Here is an 18019-nt window from a genome sequence, read left to right on the forward strand (position 1 = left end):
AGGAAAAAACACAATATTTGCCTGTGGTTTTTTTCCGGGGTATGGCCTAATTAGCAAAAATTCCGAAAAGCTGACCTGCCAAAAATTGAAAAGAAATCAGATGTTTTATTAGTTGTACGAAAATATATTTGATTGGTTTTCAAAGAGGTTCAGATACTTAAAATAGTTTTTAAAATAACTTTTGAATATTAATTAGCACAAGCACTGGTTGCGGCTATGAATCTATGAGCACCTTTTAGAGCTTTTTGGCGCCCTCCCGTGTTAACAAACTGAGATGCAAAACACTGGGTTGAACTTCTGCCTAAATGCATATTCATGAATATGCAAATCACACTGTTTATTTGGAAAATAGTGCAAACACAGGGTAAGAAAACCTCCATTCATGATCCAACCAGTAGACAGTTTACCCAAAGCAGTTACGTTACAAAATATGAAGGGGTTGAACTTTAGATGGTTTAATACAGAAAATAGTATTGGCTCAAAAATAAACACAACATTAAGACTGCAAGAGACCATGAAGAGACTAATCACAACTTGCGTATGCGTAATCACAACCATCCGTGGTTTAGCTTCATACGTCGTGTTGGTTATTATGCCTCAACAGAGGACGCGATTCCTATTTTTATACCTAGTCAGATACCCTAAACCAAATTCAACGCTGAATCATCGGATGAAGTCCAGCTTGATAAATCACGTGCGGCCCATTCAGAAACGCACGCTGGATTAAAATTTCTCAAAAACATGGACGGAGAGGAGTCATCTGCTTCTTCAAGAGAATTTTGCCCGCAATTTGGCTCCATTTTACCGTTTCCTGAAAAAGGAACGGTAGTTATGAAATGCAAGACTTATCCTCACAAAGTAAATGCAAAAAGTAAGTTTAGAATTAATGTATTTCTTGTGGAAACCGGAGCTTGTAAAGTTGTGTGCGATGGTCCCCTGGACTTGTGCGTTATTTGTAAAATGGGTAGGCGGGGTCGGGACGTATCTATATCTAGGGGGGTTGCATGAGGGGGGTTGGATGATCGCAACATACTTTGAATATTATATTAAATACATTAATGCAAATTCAGCTCAATGACTTTGACTCTGATGATGTAAATGACATGTGACTGATAATTTGTAGTTTACAAAAAAAGTTGAATATTTTTTTAGTATAACTATAAAATATAAAACAAAATATTAATAAATAAATAGTAGACATAGTTTTCAAGGATAACTTTCCGTATGGCGCCACCACTTTTTCACTCATTTTTACAAAAAGGGATATATCAATCAGGTAAATTAGATACTATATTATTTTATTTCGAATGAAAAAGTGGTGGCGCCATACGGAAACTTTTCCGTTTTCAATATTAATTTTGTAATTTACATTAATCGGCCTACTTACTACTAGGCCTGTCTGTAAGATTAATGATTGCCTTTTATATCATCCTTTGTAATAATTGCATCCCGGTGGCTCATCTGCTGTTGTTTAGTCATGTTATAATTTATAAAAATATATATACAAAATAAATAAATAATCTTTTTTAATTGTGGTAAAAAAACCTAAAAGAAATACCCTTGGCACAACCACTTTTTCATTCGATATGAAATATTATAGTATCTAATTTACCTCAATGAGATATCTCTTTGTTTGTAAAAATGAGTGAAAAAGTGATGGCGCCATACGGAAAGTTATCCCCATTGACTGTCTGACTTACTTTTTTGGAAATGAATGTTTCAGATTTTCAAATCTTATGATGAGGCATGGTCTGTGCTGTGCAACCTGCCGGTGCCGGGCACTCATGATTTCAAAATCAACCAAGACAAGTTAAAATAACCTTCCTTTCATTCACAGATTTGTTAACAAAATGTAACACTTGTGTAAAGTTGTGTTTATTAATATTATCAGTGAATTTTTTTATCTTTGTATCACTCAGTGGTGACCGCATATATCACTATCATTAGCACAGACATCATATTTTTGAATGAATGAAAAGTCACTTTTTGTCTTCCTTCTCATTACAGCTGCATTACATGGTGTGGTCTATCATTCTTACCTGTGTCTCAACTCTTGCAAGAATGTTGACGGTCGTTACAAGGTTACAGCCAGAAAGACCTAGGACCACTGGTGAGTGAAACACTGGAGTTTTAGGCCAAGTTAAAAAAAAACATGTTTTTAGCGTCCCCTCCTGCTTCCTTTTTACATGCCGCCTCCTTTTTAATTTTTTACCTTTTTTTTATATTTTTTTTATGCACATAAAAAAAAAATTACGCAAATTTTTTTTAAAGGGTGTTTTTAAACGTTCTCAGCTAAAACAATCTGAATGTCTTGACCAATACGTTTCATTTATGTATTGTGTGTTTGAGCAGTAGAAAAAAAAAATGGATATTTGACATTTTAAAAAGAGTGGTGGCCATCTTAAAATAAAAAGCCCCTCCTCCTTCCCTTTTTTTGAGAAACCCGGATGCTAAACATGTTTCTTTTTTTACTCGGCCTTATCTTAGGAAATGTCAAAATTGTTTAGGTTTATATCTTGATGTTTACGTACAGAAATGTTCGTACTTTATGTTGTTTATTTGACTATACTACAACCACCAAAACATTTTGTTTGTATTTTTTTCTTTCAGAGGTTTCATTATTTATATTTAACTGTGAATTAATAAAAAAAGGTGTACAAAAAAAATCTGTGAAAAGGGTTCACCACCCACAACGAAACCTCTGGCAATTTCTAAAATTGGTTTATGAAAAAGATGCACAATAGATGAAATTTATTCAGTGATTTATTTCATATGGTTTCTTTTGAAGAATATAACCCCCAAAATATTTAGGTTATCGTTTTATTTTATTTCAGGAAAGAAACAAAAAAACAAATCAGTGTAAAGTGTTTGCTACCTGTAGGGGAACCTATATGGTCAATATTATGAAATTGTTTGAAAGATAAATGCACAATTTTGGTTTGAATAAAAGGTGGTTTATCATTTCGTAAATGTTGAAAAAAAAAGCAACCCCAAATTTCTTTGTTTGTACTTGTTATTTTATTTCAGAGGTTTTATCCCTCTCAGAAATCAGTGATCAAGGTTTGCCAACCGTAGGGGAAAGCTCTGGCCAATGTTTTAACTGCGTTTAATTGAAAAATGTACCAGCACTTCATTTTAACTGGCGATTTCTTTTATAATTTGGTAATTTTTGAAAATTACCCTCCCCTCCCCAAATATTTGGCTAGAAATAGTTTTGTATTATTTCAGAGGTTTTATATTAAACACTGAAGAGCAAACTTCAGTGATATGGGTTCACCACCCATAGGGAAACCTCTGGCCAATTTTTTAACTGTTAGTTGGAAATTTTGCCACTTAATATTTATTAGATGATTTATCATTTGGTAAGTTTTGAAAAACAAGCCTCCAAATATTTGGTTTTGTATTTTTAACTCTGAACACAGAAGAGCAAAAATTCAGTGACAAAGGGTTCGCCACCCGTGAGGAAACCCCTGGCCAATTTTTTAACTGTGTTTGATTGAAAATTGCGCCACTTCAAATTAAAAATTGACATTTGGTAATTTTAAAAAATAACGTAAGCCCCCCAAATATTTTGATATACGAATAGGTTCGTTTCATTTCAGAGGTTTTATATTTTACCTGTGAAAAAAATCGGTGGCAAAGGGTTCGCCACCCGTAAGGAAACCCCTGGCCAATTTTTTTGAAATGTTTTGGAAAAAAGCAAACCTTGTTGATGTATCGAAATCTTTACCTCGGATGGATTCATCGCTACTGTGACAGTGTTTTGCTTCTTTCTGTTTTCTCAGCAAGTAGAACCAGTAGACCTATTTTGCTGAAACTTTCACAGTTTTATTTCATCTTAGGCGCTTTATCACAAATTTGTTTTTTCAATGCTTGGTTATTTTTCATCACTTCTTAATTTCATTTTTGTATCTGGTCTTGTTTCAGATTGACAGGGCATGTGCCAAGTGCGGTCACGATGGACTTCATTTCCACACCAGGCAAACACGATCAGCTGATGAAGGACAAACCGTCTTCTATTTCTGCCCATCATGCAAGTAAGTTAATCACTACTTAAGCCTGGTTCATTCTTCCTGCAAATGCACAGTGAATTTTGGCAACACAGCCCTGTTTTCTGAGGGAATGTTTCGAAGGGGTTGTGACACAGTTCAACTGTTGCAAGTTAGTGACAACAAAATTTGCTTCGCATTCACAGGAAGTATGAACCGGGCTTTAGGCTTGTAGACCCTTTCAGGTTTATCATACAGTTTCCATAGATTGCACAGGGGTTAGTAGGTACCTGTGAGGGCAGAGATGGTTTTTGTGATTTATTTAGCTTGGCTGCACAGGCAGTTTATTCCCAAGGGAGCTGAGTTGGTTTGATGAATGAAGTAAATGGCCTAGTGAGTAGGGGTAAAATTGTTGAAGAGCAACGACTGTCACTGAATTACGGATTTCAGTGCTATATGAGGATTAGTACAAGGAGAAATTCACTGTTTACATGACATGTGTAGAAAGCACAATATGGTTACAAGTGCAGCAATCAGCAAAACAGAAACAAACAAAACATGCAATTGGATCTTTAAGGATCTGCGGTGGATTTCACAAAGAGTTAAGACTAGTCTTATCTCAAGTTACTCGTCTAACTTGGGATTGTTAGCCTTAAGTTTTAAATGTCTCCTGGGACTAGTCCTAATATAGAACCTGTTCTAACTCTTTGTGAAATCGACCCCAGGATGGTTAGGGTCAAAGGTTCATTTTTTATGTAACTTGTTATTTTTTATGTAATTTGTTATTTTTATTTTTTTTATTTACAGGCATCAAGAGATTGAGTACTCCTGAAGAGAATCAACATCTTCGGATCGGTCTACACTGAGAGGAACTCAAGGCAAGAGCTCACTGGAACAAGGAGATGAAATCACCACCGGTGACAACGACAACACTGACGACCTGATGCCAGAGAGATGTCTTACTGATGAGGAGGCGGATTTTTTGACTGTGTTTATTCATTGAAAAATAAGGTGATTTATAAGTTTTGAAAAACAAGCCCCCAAATATTTGGTTTTATATTTTTAACTCTGAAAACAGAAGAGCATAAATTCAGTGATAAAGGGTTCGCCACCCGTAAGGAAACCCCTGGCCGATTTTTTAAACCATGTTTGATTGAAAGTTGCGCCACTTGACTTGAAAGTTGACATTTGGTAAATTTGGAAAAATAACAAACCCTTCCAAATATTTTGATATACAAATAGGTTTGTTTTATTTCAAAGGTTTTATATTTTACCTGTGAAAACCGAGAGCAAAAATCAGTTACAAAGAGTTCGGTCCGTAAGGAAACGCCTGGCCAATTTATTTTAAATGTTTGGGAAAAAAAGCAAACCTAATTTGTTGATGTATCGCAATCTTTATCTTGGATGGATTCATCGCTACTGTGACAGGGTTTTGCTTCTTTCTGTTTTCTGAGCAAGTGGAACCAATTAACCTATTTTGCTGAAACATTCACTGTTTTATTTCATCTTTTTCTAACCATTTGTGAAATCGACCCCAGGATGGTTAGGGTCCAAGGTTCAGTTTTTATGTAAAAGTATTTTTATATTTATTTATTTATTTATTTACAGGCATCAAGAGATTGAGTACTCCTGAAGAGAATCAACATCTTCGGATCGGTCTTCACTGAGAGGAACTCAAGGCAAGAGCTCACTGGAACAAGGAGATGAAATCAACACCAACGACGACCTGATGCCAAAGAGATGTCTTACTGATGAGGAGGCCGATTTTTTGACTGTGCTTATTCATTGAAAATTGCGCCACTTCATATAAGGTAATTTATAAGTTTTGAAAAACAAGCCCCCAAATATTTGGATTAATATTTTTAACTCTGAAAACAGAAGAGCAAAAATTCAGTGACAAAGGGTTCGCCACCCGTAAGGAAACCCCTGGCCGATTTTTTAATCGTGTTTGACTGAAAAATTTCGCCACTTCAAATTGAAGTTGACATTTGGTAAGTTTTGAAAAATAACTTAAACCCCTCCAAAAATTTTGATGTACAAAAAGGTTCGTTTTATTTCAGAGGTTTTATATTTTTCCTGTGATAACGGAGGAGCAAAAATCAGTGACAAAGGGTTCGTGTCCGTAGGGAAACCCCTTGCCAATTTGTTTTACATGTTTGGGAAAAAAGCAAACATAATTTGTTGATGTATCGAAATCTTTACCTCAGATGGATTCATCACTACTGTGACAGGGTTTGCTTCTTTTTGTTTTCTCAGCAAGTAGAACCAATTAACCTTTTTTGCTGAAACTTTCACTGTTTTACTTCATCTTTCTAACTCTTTGTGAAATCGACCCCAGGATGGTTAGATTCAAAGGTTCATTTTTTATGTAAAAGTAATTTTATATTTATTTATTTTTGGATTTACAGGCATCAAAAGATTGAGTACTCCTGAAGAGAATCAACATCTTCAGATCTGTCTACACTGAGAGGAACTCAAGGCAAGAGCTCACTGGAACAAGGAGATGAAAACAACACCGACGATGACGACGACGACGACAATGACGACCTGATGCCAGAGAGATGTCTTACTGATGAGGAGGCTGATTTTTTGACTGTGCTTATTCATTGAAAATTGCACCACTTCATATAAGGTAATTTATAAGTTTTGAAAAACAAGCCCCCAAATATTTGGTTTTATATTTTTAACTCTGAAAACAGAAGAGAAAAAATTCAGTGACAAAGGGTTCGCCACCCGCAAGGAAACCCCTGGCCGATTTTTTTTTTACATGTTTGGGAAAAAAAGCAAACATAATTTGTAGTATCGAAATCTTTACCTCGGATGGATTCATCGCTACTTGGACAGGGTTTGCTTCTTTCTGTTTTCTCAGCAAGTAGAACCAATTAACCTTTTTTGCTGAAACTTTCAAGGTATTCATCTTTCTAACTCTTTGTGAAATCGACCCCAGGATGGTTAGGTTCAAAGGTTCATTTTTTATGTAAAAGTAATTTTTTTTTTAATGTTCTTTTTTTGGATTTACAGGCATCAGGAGATTGAGTACTCCTGAAGAGAATCAACATCTTTGGATCAGTCTACACTGAGAGGAACTCAAGGCAAGAGCTCACTAGAACAAGGAGATGAAATCAACACCGACGATGACGACGACGACCTGATGCCAGAGAGATGTCTTACTGATCAAGAGGCTGTATTTTTGACTGTCCTTATTCCGTGAAAATTGCGCCACTTCATATAAGGTAATTTATAAGTTTTGAAAAACAAGCCCCCAAATATTTGGTTTAATATTTTTAACTCTGAAAACAGAAGAGCAAAAATTCAGTGACAAAGGGTTCGCCACCCGTAAGGAAACCCCTGGTCGATTTTTTTTTACATGTTTGGGAAAAAAAGCAAACGCAATTTGTTGTATCGAAATCTTTACCTCGGATGGATTCATCGCTACTGTGACAGGGTTTGCTTCTTTCTGTTTTCTCAGCAAGTAGAATCAAGTAACCGTTTTTGCTGAAACTTTCAACGTATTCATCTTTCTAACTCTTTGTGAAATCGACCCCAAGATGGTTAGATTCAAAGGTTCATTTTTTATGTAAAAGTAATTTTTTTATTATTGTTCTTTTTTTGGATTTACAGGCATCAGGAGATTGAGTACTCCTGAAGAGAATCAACATCTTTGGATCAGTCTACACTGAGAGGAACTCAAGGCAAGAGCTCACTGGAACAAGGAGATGAAATCACCACCGACGACGACGACCACCTGATGCTAGAGAGATGCCATCCCAGTATGGGTACTTAAATAAGATAAGGATCCTTTATCACTGACAGTGCCATCAAGATTGTCTCTAGAAACAAAATGACATCAAAATTTAGTCTGGTTCCTATTTTCAAACTTTGAGAGTTTCGATCGGGTCTCGATCGGTACAAGGGAACCAGACAAAATGGCCGAACTGTGGTAAAGGTGTTTTTAAACTGTCAGTGTTGCTTACATTTGTTTGTGTTATATAACACCCAAGCAGATCCTTGCCATTTGATTTGAGGATTGACCGTCGTGTGTTGGCAAATAAAATTACTATTGCATGCTAAAGTCACTCAGCGTGCATTTTTGTTCCATCCGAAAGGTACTATTGTACGTGTCTTTGGTAACGCAGCAGTGTTACCGCAAGGCACATTAATAGCGATTGGCGTCTGCGTATCCCAAAATAGCTGTACAGAACACACATTGTCAAACAGGCCGACCCAAAAGAAACGGATGTAATTTCACAATTAGAAATTGTAGGCCTACGCTTTGTTTGTTGTGAAAATTGTATCTTCCAATCAAAATGACAAAGATCTACTTGAATGTTATATAAAACAAATAATGAATGTTTTTCATTCGTGCAAGGGTGCAAATATGTTCATTCATTAAAAGATGGAATGTTCCATTCAACTTGGCTCCGCTTCGATGAATAGAACATTCCATCTTTCAACTAATGAACGTATTCGCACCATTGCACTCAAAAACATTCATTATTTGTATAAAACAAGTATCTAAAACTTAGTTTCAAAAAAGAGTATCTAAAATTTCAGTTTTTACCTTCATGAATTGTTGTTATTGATTGGTCCTCCCCTTACCCCTGGGGTGGGTTGATTGATTGATTTTAAGAGCGAACGAGGCATAATATTTCTGTATTTTACATATATTGTCTTAAAGGCAGTGGACACTTGGTTATTACTCAAAATAAATATTATCATAAAACCTTTCTTTGTAACGAGTTATGAGGAGAGGTTGATAGTATAAAACATTTTGAGAAACAGCTCTCTCTGGAGTGACTTAGTTTTCGAGAAAGAAGTAATTTCCCATGAATTTGATTTTGAGACCTCAGATTTAGAATTTGAGGTCTCAAAATCCAGCATCTGGGAGCACACAACTTTGTGTGACCATGGTGCGACAAGAATTTTGACGATCGATTAAGCTCAAATTTTCACAGGTTTGTTATTTTATGCATATGTTGAGAAACATCAACTGTGAAGACAAGTCTTTGACAGATACCAATAGTGTCCAGTGTCTTTAATACATTTTATCGAGACATCCCCACGAAACGAGTTCACAATACTTCGTACAAAATGCATTAATTTTTTATATAGAACGTTTGACTTTACTTTCCAAAATGCGAATTTAAAATATATTTTTTTCTCCAAAACTCTCTTGGCAATTTTTTTTTAAAAACTTTGCTCACTTTAAAAAGTCTTCTTTTCTAGATTTTCCCAAGTTGGGAAAATTAGGAAAACACAAATTTCTGTAAAATTTGCTTGTGACTCAAATTGTGGGAATGCCTCTGGTTCTATATTAAGACTTTGATGATTGTGACGCCAAGTACAACATGCACTCAAGAACTAATCCAAGCGGAACACATCCTAAAGTTGTGTTCTTGGGACCAATCTTCATGACATACAAGTACGTCATCATTTTAACTAAATTTATTCCTTTTTGATACGACATGTTTGGATAAGTGTCATGCACACCTGTCCAAACTCAAAATGAAATACGAGTACGTCATCAAGTTAACCAAATTTATTCATTTTAGGTATGATGTGTTTGGATAAGTGTGATGCACACCTGTCCAAACTCAAAATAAAATTGATTAAAAAGTACAATATTTTTTACAAAACAGTCACAAACTTCATTTGAACATGTTTTTTCTTCTTCTTTACATTGCTGTGACAGTAATAATAAACAGTTTTAAATTTTATTGATTTTTTTTTTGCATCAGCTGATACAAAAAAAAAACCTAATTTCAGAAATATTAACTTTTATTTCAACTCAAGGATAGTAAATGTTGTACTTGGCTGTTTTTATAATTTGAAAAAATATGTTGTAAAATAATTGGTTACCATTCATTAAATGCTGTAGAAAGCACCACTGAACTGTAGAAGCAGCAGAGTTGTGCAAACGTGTGTGCCGGTCGGTGTGGCCAACTACTATCTGGAAAGTGTGACGACCTAATGATCCAAGAGTTAATGGTTGGGTAAGCATTTTATTAAGTGAAATCTTGTTAATGTGGCGCTGGTAGTCTGTCTTACCGGTGTCCTACCTTACATGATTGACAAACTATTTCAACTTTCTCGATCTCCGACAAAAAAACGAAACCTAAGAAAGAAAGGATTTGGTTGCCTGTTGAAGTCTTTGGGGGCCTGTATCAAAAGTGTCAAGGACTGAGGACCATTGCACTTTTTTGCACATTTTTTACCTGATCATTTTGTTATCCTAAGTTGGTACCCGTCTCTCTATACTGTTCCTGTGTAAGCGGGTCTGCTTTTTGAGCAACTTCTCTACACTGGACATCCTCTTCTGATCTGAGGGAGCCTCTGAACTTGACGGATGACGGAGACTTCTACCCAGATGTTGGTGCGAGGGTCGGAGAAACGAGATTCTGAACATGGCTATTCACATTTCAATCAGGTACTCAGGCTTTTACATTGGTTTCACTTGTGTAAAGAAGTTTTGACTGTATCAAAAGGAGATATCAAAGATGACATTGGGATTGTGTAGGAAGTTAACAGGGTCCTTTATTGTAGAAGAAACATGGTCGCTTAGAAAGATGCTGTTGTGCATTAGGTAATTGTGACCGTTTTAATTCTCAGCCACAGTAGGTTGTATGTACACTCCTTCGTAAGTTAGAATAGTTGAACTGGTTAACAATATTCAGTCTATGACGTTAACTATTGGTCTATTTCAGTGACCAATTAACTAGGTTGTTCATTGTAGGTTTTGAGTGGTCAGCTTTATGACAGATTCTACAGTAGGTATATTAACGATAATCAGTTGAGGAAATGATTTATAAATGATGTTGATCAATAGATATTGCTTTTTTAACAAATTTTGCCACTGTGGTGTGCATGATTTGTATACATTTTTCATAAACGTAGTAATTTAGCTGCAGTAGGTGTTTTCAATCCTTCAGGGTATTAATTATTGATAATTGTGAACAGTTTTTACAACTGGTTAACCTTTTTCCAGCTGAACATGGTGACGACACTCGGGCGGTTTACAAAACCTCACAAAATTTGTTTAGCCGCAATGTTGGAATCTTGTTTCTCTGATCAGCACATCATCATCTGGGTTGAAGTTTTAGTTATTTAGGCTGTTAAAGTGACAGAGACACTTGGTCGTTAATATTTTGACAGGTTCTGAAAAGAGTAGGCAAGTTTAAGATAAACCTGTAGAACTGTTGGGAACAAATGCAACCTGTGTTTGTTAAGATCTCTTTGAAACAAAACAAATTTGTGCGATGTCCATCAATTATTTTAATTTTTTTATGGTAAACATGAGAATGTCTCAACATGTACAACAGCGCAGTGTACAATGGATCAAACTAGGTGTTTATTAGCGTGTTAGCAGTACTAGTGTAGACTTATTCAGTTAAATAACCTCAGAACAAACAGTAATTTGTCACATGGCTAGGTAGATATAGGAAGCATACACACTAGTCCAGTATTAGTGTAGAATTATTAAATAAATAACTAAATTAGTTAGCTTGATTTTGTTATGAATATTATGCCAAAAAGACACAGCAGGAATAGGTATTCTAAATAAGACCTCACTTTGTTACTTTAGTCATGCACTGTTTGCAGAATCACAGGTGTCTTTCTAGATGGAAAATACACCAAGTTTTCAGCGATTTTATCGTCACTTAATAATAAAACCTTAATTTTCCGACATCGAAGTCAGACTCAGTTTTATGCAAAAACATTGTACTTTATAATTGGTACGAAATCATTAGTATGCAGTTGTTGGTTTGCATATTTACATGTAGTTAATCAGTAGGAGTAGTTGTTGATCCTAGATGTTCAATACTTTATTGGGACTTCATCAGCAATTTGTAGTTCCGTAGGATTTGAAACTTTGTTGTACTTAGGATCTTATCTATCGTCACTGATAAAACCTTAATTTTCTGACATCGACGTCGGACTCATTTTTATGCAAAAACATTGTAATTTAAAATTGGTGCGAAAACATTAGCATGCAGTTGTTGGTTTGCAGGTTTACATGAAGTTAATCAGTAGGAGTAGTTGTTGATCCTAGATGTTCAATACTTTATTGGGACTTCATTAACAATTTGTAGTTCCGTAGGATTTGAAACTTTGTTGTACTTAGGAGTTTAGATTTTGTTTAGAGATAGATTAGGTTGTTTTTTGTTAGGTTTTTTTCTCAGTCTAGTTATCCTCCATAAACCCAATGTCATCTACAATATCTCCTGTAACGATACTCAATGCAATGAAGATGCAAATTTGATGTTTGTGTACAACCTCACTTTTGACTTTGAAATTTGACTTTGTTTGAACGTGTAATCACACACACTGTTAAAATGTTGCGATGTTTTAACAAATCCAAAACTTATGATTGATTTGAAACAAAATTTATGAAGAAGTGTAGTACTTCTAATGCAAGTGAAACCAATACATTCCTGAGTATGCTGTTAATATTGAAAAGAACATGCGTATTTTAGTTCTGTTTTTTGTGCTTGTCACAAAAATTCACAAAATTGTTCAAGTTCAGCCGCCATGTTGGAATCTTGTTTCTCTGATCAGCGCATCATCATCTGTGTTGAAGTCTTCGTTATTCTGATGGTACAGGACTCAATCGGTGACGGAGTGGAAGCATCCTTTTACACTTCAACCAAAATTCGAACTTGAAACTTGTCTCCAAGAACTTAGCGACGTGTTTGCCCGAACAGGGGGAGACGTCCGATGGTACACTTGATTCAGATTCATCAAACATTTTAACGGGCAACAGAATCCTTTCCGACTTTTGTTTTGGACTTTGGAAAAAAAATCTTAAGTTTGTTTTTGGCTTCGGACTTTTAAAAAACAATCTTTTTAGTTTGTCAATCATGTAAGGTAGGACATTGGTAAAACAGACTATCAATGAAACATTAACTTGATTTAACTTAATAAAATGCTTTCCTTCCATTAATACTTAGATCATTTAGTCGCTTCACTTTCTAAATAGTAGTTGGCCACACCGATCGGCACACACGTTTGCGCAACTCTGCTGCTTCTACAGTTCAGTGGTGCTTAAAAAAATCAAAAAAATCCCTTAAAAAACGCCTTTTTTATATAGACTAAGTCAGCCAAAAAAAATTCTCGTGCCGTTGTACGGTTCGAAATTAACTGCGTAAAAAGTTTGGCCCTACCCCCCCTATTATTAAAATCATGATCAACCAAGTGCACCCCCTATAGGGGTGCAGAAGAGACTGTATCCCAAAGTAATGTACACCAACATGTAATCAAGTAGAAATTTGCATAAGACACTTAATACAAGGCGTCAAATTCAAATTACCATAAGATTATATTGCTAGGTACATCAAAATGGAATGCAGCCCCTTATTAAAGGTATCGTCTTATAGCTTGTTGTGACTTTAAATAACAATAAAATGGAGTTCCATTGTGGACTTAGTCATTTTTTGACCAAAAAAAACTAGCCATTGTTTGTACTTAGTAATTTTTTGAGCAGAAACTCATAGTCAATGTTTGTACTTAGTCTTTTTTTGGACTTGGTCATTTTTGACAAAAACACTTAGTAATTATTGACTTTCTGAGTCCTTTTGTGGACTTAGTCATTTTTTGACCAAAACACTAGCCATTGTTTGTACTTAGTAATTTTTTGAGCAGAAACTCATAGTCAATGTTTGTACTTAGTCTTTTTTTGGACTTAGTCATTTTTTTATAAAAACACTTAGTAATTTTTGACTCTCTGTGTCCCTTTGTGGAATTGGCAATTTTTGACTTCAAAAACTTTCCAAGATTGAGATTATAAAGTCACGGAACAAGCTATAAGATGCGGCCTTTACAGAAGATACAACATTGGTAGTTACGCTATTGTAAATTTTGGTAAGCATGCAAGTAAACATTCATCTAATGTCCACTTGATATAAAAACTGTTTTGAGATAAACAATCAATAAAGAAATTTGTTTTGAAACGCTGCAAGTTTTAGATAATGATTTTTGTGTCCAAATTTGGGCACTCTATATGCAGTATATGAATACCAATGTTGTACCTTCTTTATAAGTAAGAAATGCAACCTGTAAACCATAAAGGAGTCAAATTTAATTAGATTTGTTTGAGAATAAACAAATAAAACGCTTTGATTCTTGGAATATTCTGAAAAAGCACAAACAATTATTTTACAAGTTTGTGGAAACCAAATAGTTAATTTATGTTTTCATTAGACTAGTTTTTTTTTAGCCATGTGAACTCCTTTTGGAAAAAACAGGTTACATTTCTTCCTTGGTTGATCATTTATATTTCTTAGCTATGGTTGTCATTTGCCAGCTGATGTTTCTTCTAGGATAAATTCTTAACTGGTTTGGGGGGTTTAAGTTGAATTTTGAAACTATACACATTTCAATACTTTTAATAAAGACAAGTATGAATTGAAAGCTGTATTTGATTTTACAAATACAATTTTTGAATTGTGGCACTTGACAAGTGCATTAATAAAAAAGACATTTTGAAATAACTTCAATGAGGTTTAAGTAATTTTACATCAACTGGCACATTTCTAACCATCAATTTAAGCAACTATCAAAATGAATAGTAAGGAAGCAACAGGAGTGCAAAAGCACCCCAAAACAAAAATTGTTTTAATTAAAACGTTCCGGAAACATAACATACATCTTAGTCATAATCAAGCTCTTGAGGTAGGGGTGGGTGGGGGTTAATGTCTAACAGTGTGGATGCACTAACTGCTGTTTTTGTTTTCTTTCTTTGGAAAACATGAGTTTGTTCAAATAAAGTCTTGAAAATTCAAATAAACAATTTAGTCTGGTTTGCTTATTATTTTCTGATGAATCATAATATTTGGAAAATTATTGGTTCTATGAACGGCTTTGGTGATCCCCTACTCCCCTTCTAGGTGTTAATGAACTAATTAAAAGTAACTTTAAGGAAATAATAAAGATTGGGGATACTTTTGGTAATTATCAAACACCTGTCTCATCACTTGGTGTGCCTCAATAAATGCATAAATAACAAACAAGTGAAAGTTTTGGCTCAAATGGTCATCAAAGTTGAAAACAAAATATGAAAGGAAATCTACATTCCATGCATAAAAGTGTGTGCTTTCAGATAGATGCATGAGAAAGGCGTCATGCCTGAAGCCTTTCTCAGATTAAATTTTGTGAAAAAATTACCACTTTCCCTAAAACTACATTTTACTTTAAAGGGTGTTTTTCCAACAACATTGTTTAAACATCAACATGGCCAGTGCTCTATCGTTTTCATGGTAATTAATTTTTGGAGTAACTACAAAGTACACCTATTTAATAGGATGCATTCAAAATTATAAAGCTAATTTTTTTCTCTCAACATCCTGGGGGTGTGGGGGGGGGGGGGCGGTAGAGTTACTTATTATTCATGAACAGTAATTCCATGTTTGCAAGTACAGAAATACAGTGTAATCGTTCCTTTTGATGAACTAGAATCAGTTGCAAAACTCAAAAAATGCTCATTCACAATATTAGGTAATGACCTCAAGGGTAGTTTAGTATCGAATTGACGATGCTTAGCCTGTAATACAGGCATTATGTTTGGCTATTGAGGGAAAAGTATGAACATTTCATCGAGAAGAAGGGCTCACCTAAATAAAAGTTTTTAATAGAAATTTAATGGATTCTTCGGAGGCCCCACAAAAAAAAAGAAGTCATAAATAATGTGGGTCTTAGGAGAAAAAAAAAGTACGAGAGAAGGTTGGGCAAATGTGTTGGTATAAATTATGTTGGCCCTACAGCTAGTAATAGAAATATACATTTTGGTTGCCTTACAGAACGGTTGAGGCTCGTACTCAGTGACTGCTGTTGTGGCTGGAAAGACTGCTGAGATGTAGGGAGAGGCAGCATACACTTCTGATGAAAGGGAAACATTCAGATTCCACGTACTCTGAAAAAGAACAAAATTATATTTAGAGTATGGATGTAAATTAGTGTTCATACATAATGAGGGGATATAGAAAGTATAAGGCATTGGGAAATTTTACTTCAGGACAGCACGTTCAGGGGGCCTTTAAATTGTCTCAACATATACATGACATGTACAGTACCTCATGTCGTCAAATCTAATTCCCAACACACAAGAAAACAATTCAAAGAAAAATATATGCGCCCTGTGAATTTACTCTAAACACTTGCATTGAACTTTGAAGGAATTGGAGAAACAAAAAACGTGTAGTGCAAAGTGTTAGAATTCATCAGCAAAATCGATGTGGGTCAATGTTTCAACAAAAATATCCGTCCCTAACAATATTTTCCTCACTTGTATTGAGCGAGAATTCAGTGGTTTAATCAATTTTAACACAATCTATGTTTCTTCGATTTGTCTTGGGTTATATTATGACATTTAGCTGACAATAGTTTGACTGTATTGCCCGAGACAATCTTGTCTTATTTATAACCCCCTCAATTTTGCATCAACACATGAATCACTTACCTGATTAAGAAGATTCTATGAACATCCGTGGTGTTATCATCGTGGAAGTTGTTAAATTTTGATGTGTAAAATGTTACAGAAAATCTGCTTTTCCTCCACACACACTTTGAGCAATCGCCTTGAACACACGATGCCCGCGCTCAGAAACAAAATGGCCGCGAGGAGTTAAGGGGTGCATCAACCTCGTTCCCAGGGGTGATTGATATCGCCATCTTTTCCCAGCATGCCTTACTCGATGTGCATGTGCGTGACCGTAGTACGAACGGTATCCTTTTATTGGACGAAATTTGAAAGAATCATAGGGGGTGAGGCCAGCACTTTTATCAATTGCCTATTTTTTTTGTTAAGGTGCGATGTTGTGCTCGTCATGATGCAGTAGGCTTTTCTGAAGCCTTTTTTTATTGAATAGAAGCCAATAATAATATTTCAAGCAATACTTAAAGAAGGTGTTACTTTGTTTTTTACTTGAAAGAATTGGGCGAAACTTGAAAAATATCAGGGATAAAGTCCAGCTTTTTTATCAAATATAGCCTTATGATTTTTTTCGAGCGAAAAGTTCACAAGGCAATTTTTTTCGAGCGAAATATTTTGGGGGCGTACGTTATTTTTCAAAGTTTACCAAATGTCAACTTTTAGTTTGAAGTGGCGCAATTTTCAATTTTATTTTCTGTGCTTCCTTTTTTTTTATTTACTCCAGATGGATCGCAATGCCCTGGATTGTTCAACTCACGAATATGTATTTATCAAAATCTAGGACTAGCAGTCTCACCATTCAATAGTTTTGAACATCACCGCTTGAAATTATAATGGTGAGTTCCATAGGATGACGTCATGATCGCTAGGCTTATGTGCGTGTACAGTAAAAACTATGTATAAGCTGACGTAGCGCTGCGCTGTACCTGGAAACTACCACCGCGCAACGAAACCTCATACATATTCATATTTACTTTGTACACCACGCTAATTATCAGCGTAGCCATATCGCGTCACGTGACATGACCTTTGGATATGCATGACTTGCAAGATTTTCCTGATGAGACCATAATGTTATATTTAAGAACTAGATGGCGCACTGACCTATATACGCGCTCGGCATGCGCACAGGCGGCCATTTTCTAAGTTGACAAAACTGCTTAGAGTTATGTATAAGAACTACATGTAGAGCGCTCATGGCCTATAATAAATTTACGAAAATAATTGTTTACAAAACTCTAACAAAGTTCGGCCCATTACAAACTAAATTCAACGAGGCTTCCCTTAGAGCATGCGACAACATGATAAAATAAAAACAAGAGAAACAAACTGGGTTTTTTTACGGGCTGCAATCCGTGTTTGTGAATGTTTATTTTCTATTTACCAAGCGCATTTCGTTCATTAAATACACAATGATCAAAAAGATGGAAGTATAACACTACAGTGATATTGTTTGTTTTGTTCCCAGGAATGCGTAAAACCCAAAACATTTTTAACCTGCTACTTAAATAAATGTCAAGTATAAACTTTGGATTTTGCAAAGCTTATATTAATCAGACCACAAGTACAACCCATGTCCAAGAAATCTATTATTCACCAAAATTAA

General features: G+C 35.2%; 1 long non-coding RNA gene and 1 pseudogene across 1 annotated transcript; both read left to right on the forward strand.

Annotated features, from left to right (window-relative positions):
- The first annotated feature begins 741 nt into the window (after positions 1–741).
- On the forward strand, positions 742–4974 carry LOC139953213 (DNA-directed RNA polymerase I subunit RPA12-like; annotated as a pseudogene).
- Positions 4975–5632: 658 nt separating this feature from the next.
- On the forward strand, positions 5633–13939 carry LOC139953214 (uncharacterized). Its single transcript, XR_011787953.1, has 4 exons — positions 5633–5800; positions 6398–6621; positions 7011–7222; positions 7611–13939. It is a non-coding gene; the product is annotated as an uncharacterized lncRNA (long non-coding RNA).
- Positions 13940–18019: the final 4080 nt, after the last annotated feature.

The sequence above is a fragment of the Asterias amurensis genome, chromosome 21 (assembly GCF_032118995.1).
Source record: "Asterias amurensis chromosome 21, ASM3211899v1".
NCBI lineage: Eukaryota > Metazoa > Echinodermata > Asteroidea > Forcipulatida > Asteriidae > Asterias > Asterias amurensis.